Below are 9,610 nucleotides of genomic sequence, written 5' to 3' on the forward strand. Positions count from 1 at the left end.
TGCGGATAACTAAAACAAAGTAAGGAATGATATCACCTGAATCTTCCTCTCGTTGGATCCAAGCGGAACTGTCCTCCAAATCCGTCCAATCCCAAGTCTTCAAAAAGCTCCTGCCATGACTCACACAAGGATATCTCAACTAGTGAAAAGACATCGTAACTCATGGAAACAAGGGTTTCCTGTAATGGGGGAAGTGCTAGAAGCACAAGGATCCTCAGACCTGATCAGGGATAATCTCAGTAGAGTGATTTTTCTCTCTATTCTATTCTCCTTTAGGCCTTCCCATTGAAGCCTTTTTATACTTCTCTCAAAGTAGTTTTTTAGTTGGGAATTCATTGGGAACAGTTGGGCCATGGGAACTAATAGGTAATCAACAAGTAAAACCTGTGATCTCCGCTCGAAATTAAGGAGATTTAATTTTTTTAAGTGTTTCAAGACATATACGCGGGTTGGGTATACACAGACCCGCGTACACACACGTTTATCTCAGGGCAATATCACGTATAGGGAGTAAAACACTATTTTTTTAAGTATTTGGACCAGGTCTGGAAGGAGGGGTTTCCCTAGGCCATGAGTGCAGCATCATAAACATCAAGAGTGAGATTTGGAGCTATAACACTTTTGTAAAGAAGTGATTGGATAAGAAATTCATGAAAACCCTTATATAAAATGATGGTAGTACCTAACTAATCCCATAAACGATATAATGTCTAATACATTTATGTGTACTGACCATTCCATGATAGTTCTGATTTTCTCTAGATCTACTACTAACCCTTCAGAATAAATTACATGCCCCAGATATTGAATCTGGTCTTTAAAGAAATCACACTTGTTGAATTTGGCATAAAGTTGTTTTTCTGTCAGTGTTTGCAGCACTATCTTGAGGTATTTTTTGTGCTCTTCTACACTTTTTGAATAAATCAAAATATCATCTATGAAAACTAGGATGAACTTGTCCAAATATGGATGGAAAATTTCATTCATCAAACTCATAAATGTTGCAGGGGCGTTAGTTAAGCCAAACGGGAGCACAATAAACTCATAATGGCCATAACGAGTTCTAAATGCAGTTTTGTCGATATCTTCTTCTTTTATTCTTATCTGATGATAACCTAAGCACAAATCTATTTTTGAGAATACCTTTGCTCCCTTTACCTGATCGAATAGATCATCAATTCGGGGTAAGGGATATCTGTTTTTAACGGTCAATTTATTTAACTGCCTATAATCGATACATAATCATAACGTGTCGTCTGTTTTCCCTACAAACAATATTGGGGCACCCCATTGTGAAACACTAGGGCATATGTATCTTTTGTCCAACAATTCTTGCAACTGTAATTTCAACTCCGTCGATTCTGGAACACTCATATGTAAGGAGTTTCTGACACAGGGGATGCTTCAGGTATCAATTCTATTGTAAAATCAATATTTCGCTTGGGTGGTAGCCCCAAAATTTCTTCTAGAAAAACATCACTGAATTCCTGCACCACTGGTATACCTTCCAGTGCAGAAAGATTGTCCTTTGAATTGGTGTATCCAACTTGCACAATGTATATTTCATAGCCTTTCCTCATGCATTTGCTCAGTTGATTTGTTGTGATTAGACATAGTCTAATTCCTTTCTTAATGCCCTGGATTTGTTGTCTATTTCCCTCTTCATTGAGGAAGCTGATGGTCTTTTCTTTGCAGTTCACCACAGACCAATGTTTCTCCAACTAGTCCATGCCGATCAATACATCATACGATCCTAATAGCAACACATAAAATGTTTCCTTAATCCACTGGTCACCAATTCTTATCACACACTCCTCTACCTTAGAGGTTACTTTTCGTTTTGTTCTAGTAGCTAATTGTACCAGCCAAGCGTTATTAAACTTAACACTTTGTAAATGATAGGATTCAACTATCTTAGGACTAATGTAACTTAATCTTTCACCAAGATCTATTAAAACAGAAACATAATGGTTGACTAATTTACCTTTGAATTCAGACATTGTTGGTTGATATTCAACTTGGTGATCCTCCAACGCTGCATTAATTCATGGAATGTTCCTTGCTATCTCTCCAACTGTAGAAACCTCTTGAATATTTGCAGTTTGCTCCGGTCTTCCCCGACGAGGACAATTTTTGTAGTAGTGAGGTTCTTTGCAACCCCAACACTGCAGTGGGGGTTTTGAAACCTGATTTGGATCAGGCTTGCTGGATGCTTCCATTTGTCGGGACTCATTAGGAATACAAGTCTTCTATTGATTCTTTTCCAGAATTTTATTAAAGGGTCTTTTTGTGGAGTTTTTGTTGCTAAACATCTTATTCCCTTTCATACTTTTCATGCTCTTGTGTCCTTTCCTCTGTACCCAAATTTTACTGCTGTCATTTTTCAACTTTGTTTGTTGATAACAAATCCTATCTTTCCAAGTTGCCTCGTCCATCATTTTTGGATTGTCAAATTCCAATCTCTCCTTCATGAACACCGATAGACTACTAATAAAATGCTGCACCTTAGCCTTCTCTTCCCTAATGTAGGGTATGTATCTCAACAACAAGGTGAATTTAGTTATAAATTCATCCATGGTTTGCTGACCCAGTCTCAGATCATGGAATTATTTCACTTTCTTGTCATAAAAACATTATGTTAGATATTTATTCTTAAAATTCTTTTGAAATTTGTCCCACGTTACTTCCTGCTCATCAATCTGCCTAATTTCTTTTACCTCCTCCCACCACAATGTGGCTTTATTCTGCAGTTGATATATAGCTAATCGAGCCTTCAAATTATCATCATACTCATATATCTGAAAATACTTGTTCGTATTAATCAGTCATGCCTCTCCAACTTCCTCAGCCTCCCCGTCAAATGTTGGGGGTTTTATTTTCTTGAACTCCCCATGCAACTCTACCTTCTGTTTCTTGGTTTTTCCATCAGATACATTTTCAGACTCCTCTTCATTATTCATTTGACTTCCTTTGACCTCATGTTGTTCCTCCCCTTGATGATTCATTTTCGGTCTATGTCCATTATCAACACTTGGGTTTGGGTTCCTTTGGTTCTGTTGGTCTGACAAACTTTTTATGATTCTTTCATGTTCTAATCTCAACCTTTCATTATCAGCTCGGAGATTGGTCATTTCTACTCGTAATTGTTGCACTGTTTCCAGTAGTAGTGCATTCACATTCCGATTGTTTTCCCCTAACTGGACCCACATTTTTGGGTTGGTTGTCATATGGAGTCTGGACTCATCCCTTGGTTATCCCAATGGGCTAGTTTCCACACCTCTTCACATGACACCTAGTCCTTCTCCTCTCTTTCTTTCTCTCTATGAATCACACATAAATTTTATTTTGTTATTATAATTTTTGATTTGGTGCCTATACAGGCCTCAACTTGTAACTTTGTTGTGATACCACTTGTAACATGTTTACCACAACAATAAATAAAAAACATAAATAACAACTAACTGCAATAACCAAACTTCATTAATATATCTATTACGTGCTTATACATATCTTATAAAATTTGTTTTCCTCGAGGGCGCTGCCAACATATATAGGTACACCATTCTTAATGTAATTTAAATGGTATCATTAACTATGGTACTACGAGACAAGGTCAGAGTGGGTGCCAAGCTAGCTACACCTGAGCGTACTGTCCCAAATCCCATGTTGGGACACTTGTAAATGTTTCCACTATCAATTTGATTAGGGTTGGATCCAACAACGTTTGCTTTTTCCAAATGAATTAGGTAACCACCCACTTCGTTTTCCTAGGAATCTGTCATTTGCACTCCGCCCAACCCGATGATATGGCTCAACAACCCACGTCGTCTTCTCAACCAGGCATACCAGGTAAATTTTGTGATTTTCCCCTTGCAATGTTACTTGTCTTTGCGGTAAGAGAGTTCAGAGGTCTGAAGGCATTTTCAAAGATGGTTTTCAAGTCTAATTTCTCTGCTTCTTTTCGCAAGTAACCTAGATCTAGAAGCTTCCATGGAGAATGTTGTCTTAGGATTCAATCCTGTGCCTACAAAATGCTTGGAACAGGTTAACCCACTTCTAGGTCGATTTGTTTCTATCTATTTTATGGGTTCTGGGTTAGTTGTTCTGAGCCTTTCTCAATTCTGTTGGTATGTTTCCAGTTGCAACCATCGACATGAACATGTAGTCCCAGGGAATTTCTTATTTTTATTACAATACTCAGAGCAAACTGGTTATTCTTTGTCTAAACCTGCTCGACTTCTGGTGCAGGTTAAATTACCCTGCTTTCTCATTACTCTACTTTTCTTGCAGTCATGGATAGTGTGGAGGGTTAACGGGACTAAGTTGCTGACCCCAAGTTCTTCTTTACTTCCAAGTTTCTCTTACTTGCTACATTTTTGGTTTTTATTTACTCGACCTCAGAGATTTCATAAGAGGTCAAGATACAACTGTGATCTATTGGCTTGTCTAGCACATTAGAGTTTAATGCATACAAGGGTCTGACAGTCAAGACTTAGATAATCTTAGAACAAGAATACTATCTAGCTTGTAATTTAATATTGATTCGGAATTGCCCACTGAGGGGGTTTTTAAGTGTACCTTTGTATAATTCCTTTTGTTTGAAGGATCCTTGCGTATTGAAAAAAAAGATTCACCTCTAGATAAATTTATATGCTTCTATTTATTAACTCTGCGGTTGTAGTTTCATACTACTAGCATATTGCATTAAGATTTTTGTTCACTACTCAATTAAAGAAGTTATTACTTCTCATGTTAACTACCAACTAATCTCTACATTTATTTCTAGTTCCATTGAGATTTATTGAGCTCAGAAACAGGAGCTTTACTCTTTTGGTAGCTCGAGATATAACAATCAACACAATATTTAATTTATTTCTTTCTACAATTTGTTTATTTTATGAAATATTACCAATTCAATTATGGTTTAATGAATTTTTGTCTTTGTCTTACATTAATCCAAATCACATTTATTCAAAGAAAGACAGTAATATTATTAGTTACTTATCTATTTATGATATTTAATAATTAGGAATGCTCTGTCTGAGTGTGCTTTCCTCCCAACCTATGCGACCGACAATTACGTCTGAGTCTCCCCTGAGCCCTCAAAATTCCATAGTTATTTCTAGTCTTTCTGAGTCAAGTATTCAGATATCAAGACCACTCGGGTCCAATCTGAGTACCTAGACCTGGTCTTCAATGGAGTAACTCCACTGGCTCCAACCAGCACAAGAGTTATCCAACTTAGGTAGCTCCCTTGCTACCTCATTCCCTATGAGCCTTCCCTTTGATTTTCCAAGAAGAAGCTCCTTTCATTCATTGATATCTTTTATTCTCTAGAATGGGGTTTCTAGTCTTTCTAAGTCAAGTATTTAGATATCAAGACCACCTGGGTCCAATCTGAGTACCGAGAGCTTATCTGTCAATGGAGTAACTCCACTGGCTCCAACCAACTCAAGAGTTATCTAACTCAGGTATCTCCCTTGCTACCTCGTTCCCTTTGAGCCTTCCCTTTGATTTTCCAAGAAGAAGCTCCTTTCATTCACTGAGATCTTTTATTCTCTAGAATGGGGAACACACTCATAGGTTTGGTAATTGTTAGGAAGTTACGTTTACTTATTCAAACATGAGCTCCTTCAAGAGTTCTTTTCTTGTTACAATGAATTTATACCAAAGGCAACTAAATGAAAACATGCCTAAAAATTAGTTTGACTTTTTGACAATAAAATTAAAATTTCTTCTTTATTTTTAACACTAAATTAAAATGAATTTATACTTGTTAAGAAATCAACTACTTGAAAAAAATTGAATTTATACATGTTAAGAAATCAACTACTCAAAAAAATAGAAACATTTGAAAAATGGTTATAGTACAAATTCTATTATTAGATAATAGTTCATTTTTCAAGCAACGAAGAAACTTAGTTTGTCTCTTCAATTTCTTCTTTTAGTTGAATTTTTTTGATTATGCAGTGGAATCTTTGGGGTGTCTTCTTGTACACCTACATGGCATTACAGAAAATCCACATGTCATTTTTATTCCTTCTATGTATCTTTACACTCTTAAGGACAATTGCTAGTAAATATATATATTTTTTTTAATTTAGTAATTTAACCTTGGAATTTGACTTACCATAGAAAGTTTTTTTAGATTTTTAAATATATTTGAAGGTGAACAAAAATTCTGAAACTTTAAAAGTAAAAAAAGCTAACCTTAAATTTGAGATTCAATAATTCAAATAAATAGTTTCACTATCATGGAACTAAAACATGAAGATCTTCATCCTTATATTTTAATCCATAATTATAATTGGTTTATCCATTTAAATTGATAAAGTCTGAATATATTAACTATAAACTAAATGACTCTCCAGGTGAGATACCTGAAGAGTGTACAAACACTCACGCAAGCCCGTTTACATTGAATCAGATGAGCCTCAAATATATAGGCTTTCACACTAACGGGATGGTTTCAACCACTCCCTAGATATTAGGATATGAGGTCTAAGATTAGAGTCTCAAACCTATAATCATCATAACAATAATCTAAATTTAGCTTTCTCCATTACTTCCAACACTCCCCCTTAATGGAGAAAGGGTACTAAACAATAACATATGCCTGCTAGTTTAGTCTCAGCTAGGCTTACAATTAAAACATGAAAAAACTTGGTAACAAAGGTTTTCATTTTGGTCTTTTTGCTTGTGAGTCCAGGCTTGTTCATCTTGAGTCGAGGCTTCATCTTCACTTTCTTCGCCATGAGGTAGTGATGTATCTTCGCCTCATTTCTTCCCCAGTGAAGGAAAGCTTGAATTCTTATTCTCACCCTTCTCAAGATTATGACAGGCTGGGTAGGAGAATTTTCCCTCTCACTATTTCCTGTGTCAACCATCTAAACGTCAGCTATGATGTCCTCATCATTCATTGATGTAACGTTTGCACACACAGAAATATTAATGAGATCATCACAATTTAAATTCTCTCCAACTTTGTCTTCTTCTGCCACGTCTTTGCAATCAGCTTCATGTGGCTCGTCCAATTGATATTCAACACTTTGTTCCTCTTTACACCCTTCCTGAAGATCAGCTCATGTGTCTTCAATCTCAGGATCTTGCACAACAGACTGTGCCTCTTGATTCTCATGGTCATCAACAGAACCACATTGTTTTTCTGAAATTTCTTCTGACTCGAACATACTACTCATGCTAATGCCTCCAAATGCCCACATGAGAAAATCATCATCATCAGAATAAAAAATATCTAAAAATATAGACATGTTGTTAAAGTCCAGCGTATCTCGCTTTATCTTGCTTCGAGATTTCTTTTCAACTCCACATGGTACTCTAACGAGCTCCAACAACCCCGTTACCACGCAGGCGGGAAAATTCTCCCTTTGGTAACTCTTCAACTGTAGAACCTTGTTGGCTGTGGCTTATGTGCCACATAGGTTTCAGTGCCCTCGGCTCTGGTGACGAGCAACAAAATGACCTCTCACAAGCTGGAAACACTATCAATATCTAATTATGATGTATGTAATTAGCAATTTCTGATAACACATATTTCTGAAAATGGGTTCAAATCAGCAAGAACTTTCACATTTTCATTGTGGAGTATAATAACTTAGAAGAAAATTTACCTAATTGGTTTTGGAATCTCCTCAACTTGCAACTTGAGTTTCTCAAACAATTAAATTTCTAGGACAAATCTGCTCGATGACGCTGACAACAATACCAGATCTAAGTTTAGCTTTCTCCATTACTTCCAACATAAATAAATAGTTTCACTATCTCATAACTAAAACATGAAAATCTGCATCATTATATTTTAATCCATAATTATAATTGGTTTATCCATTTTCTTCTTACAAAACAAACTAATGCTCATTGCAATTTCACCAAAAAAATTATTTTTCTGCAACCCTATTTCACCATATATTGTCAATTTGCATAGTTTTAAATAAAACAAATAATAATATTAACCATTCCAATTATACATTTTTGTTAAATTTAAAACTGAAACTTTTCAATCTAGTTCAATTATTTAAATTGATAGTTATTTTCAACTTTTAATTAAAAAATAGTAGTTTTACTCAATACAAATAATTAGAAAAGTGTCTTTTTAAATGCTCTATATTGGATAGTTAAGACTATTTTACAATGAAGTGTGAAAACAAGTGAGTAGTCTAACCAAGTTGTAAATTTGCTGAAAATAATGGAAATATTTTTATGATTTTAGTAAAATTTGGTGAATTTTTTTGGAAATCCAGGTTATATGTTAAGCTTCAAAATTTTAAATAACTTATAAGTATTTACTGGTGTTGAATCTATTTCCACCATCAAAAATAAAATTCAAACACCCTTAGAGTCAATTAATTTTTTTTTTTTTTTAAACAAATTTTTTTGCCTGTCAAACAATGCCGTTAAAGTGAATTTGAAATTCCAATGCATCCAGGCCTTTTTCATGAAGTTGCCACGAATAAAGTAAACGATGACCGTCTTGTGTTCCATTAAATTCAAGGCAGTGTCCACGTTATGTCGGATGAAACTTTTATGTTTGTTCTTTTAATCATCAAACTTCGTGGATACAGTTTGTTGATATGACATATACACTCTCTAGTGTGAATACAGCTCCAAGAAACGTGACGTGATATTCTTTCATTTAGTGGAAAACAACCTGTCTATATGATATATATAGAAGCTCTCCTCTGAACAAGTAATACAGCTAAAGCTATATTGGAGTCTGGAAGTCACATGTTATGGGGTGCCCCCTGGAACTATATGGGAACTGATGTGTTGAAAATCTCAAGTCCCTCTCTGGCTGTGTAACGAGTTGAAGTTAGCGACTGGAGTCATTTTTCATCACTCTTTCAGAGTTGCCCCTCTTTCCTGCGTTATCAATAATTTATCAACCATGACTGGAGAAGAAAGCCGATTATTTCCTGGTAAATCTGCAGAACTTGATTCGTCTAATATTAACCCCTCTTCTTCCAATAATGCGGCGCCCTCCTCTTCTCAACGCACTGGAACATCATTTGCCCTCTTAATAAAATAAATACTCATTAATTTACAGTTGCACAAAGGGTATAGGATTCAACAGGAAAGGAAATGACACGTGTGCCCTAAAGAGACAAGGTCAAAATTAAAATGAACCACGTAGGCACGGGGTTGTTACACCATTCTTCACCTTAATTTTTTCATATAAAATAACAAGAGGCGGACTTTAAAAATTATAAAATGTAAAATAAAGCAATGGCACAAAGTGAACTTATATATCTTGGACGTGAAGCTCAAGTAATGCCTCATGGCTCGTGAGAGAGGACTTCCTTATTGTCGGCGTTTTGGCTGGGTGTTTGGGCATCACTCTCTTTCTGTAACTTCATGAATACACTGGCTCTAACAAATTTCTTCCCGTAAGGCATGTTTCTCTTCTATATCTTTCTGTCACATATATCCGAAGGAGAATATTTTGGTTTATCAGCTTTCCAAGCGGGGTATCTCTGCTTCGGCTGATCTATTTCATTTTGATTGCCTGGTTCAGGGCATTGCCACCAGCTCCAACACATTCCTTTTTTAAGTGAAGGTCTTTTTGCTTCTCTGTTTTTTGAGTAAAATCACT

The sequence above is a fragment of the Pinus tabuliformis genome, chromosome 1_2 (genome assembly GCF_031772625.1).
Source record: "Pinus tabuliformis cultivar Carrire ecotype Pingquan chromosome 1_2, CPIR1, whole genome shotgun sequence".
In the NCBI taxonomy this organism is placed as follows: Eukaryota; Viridiplantae; Streptophyta; class Pinopsida; order Pinales; family Pinaceae; genus Pinus; species Pinus tabuliformis.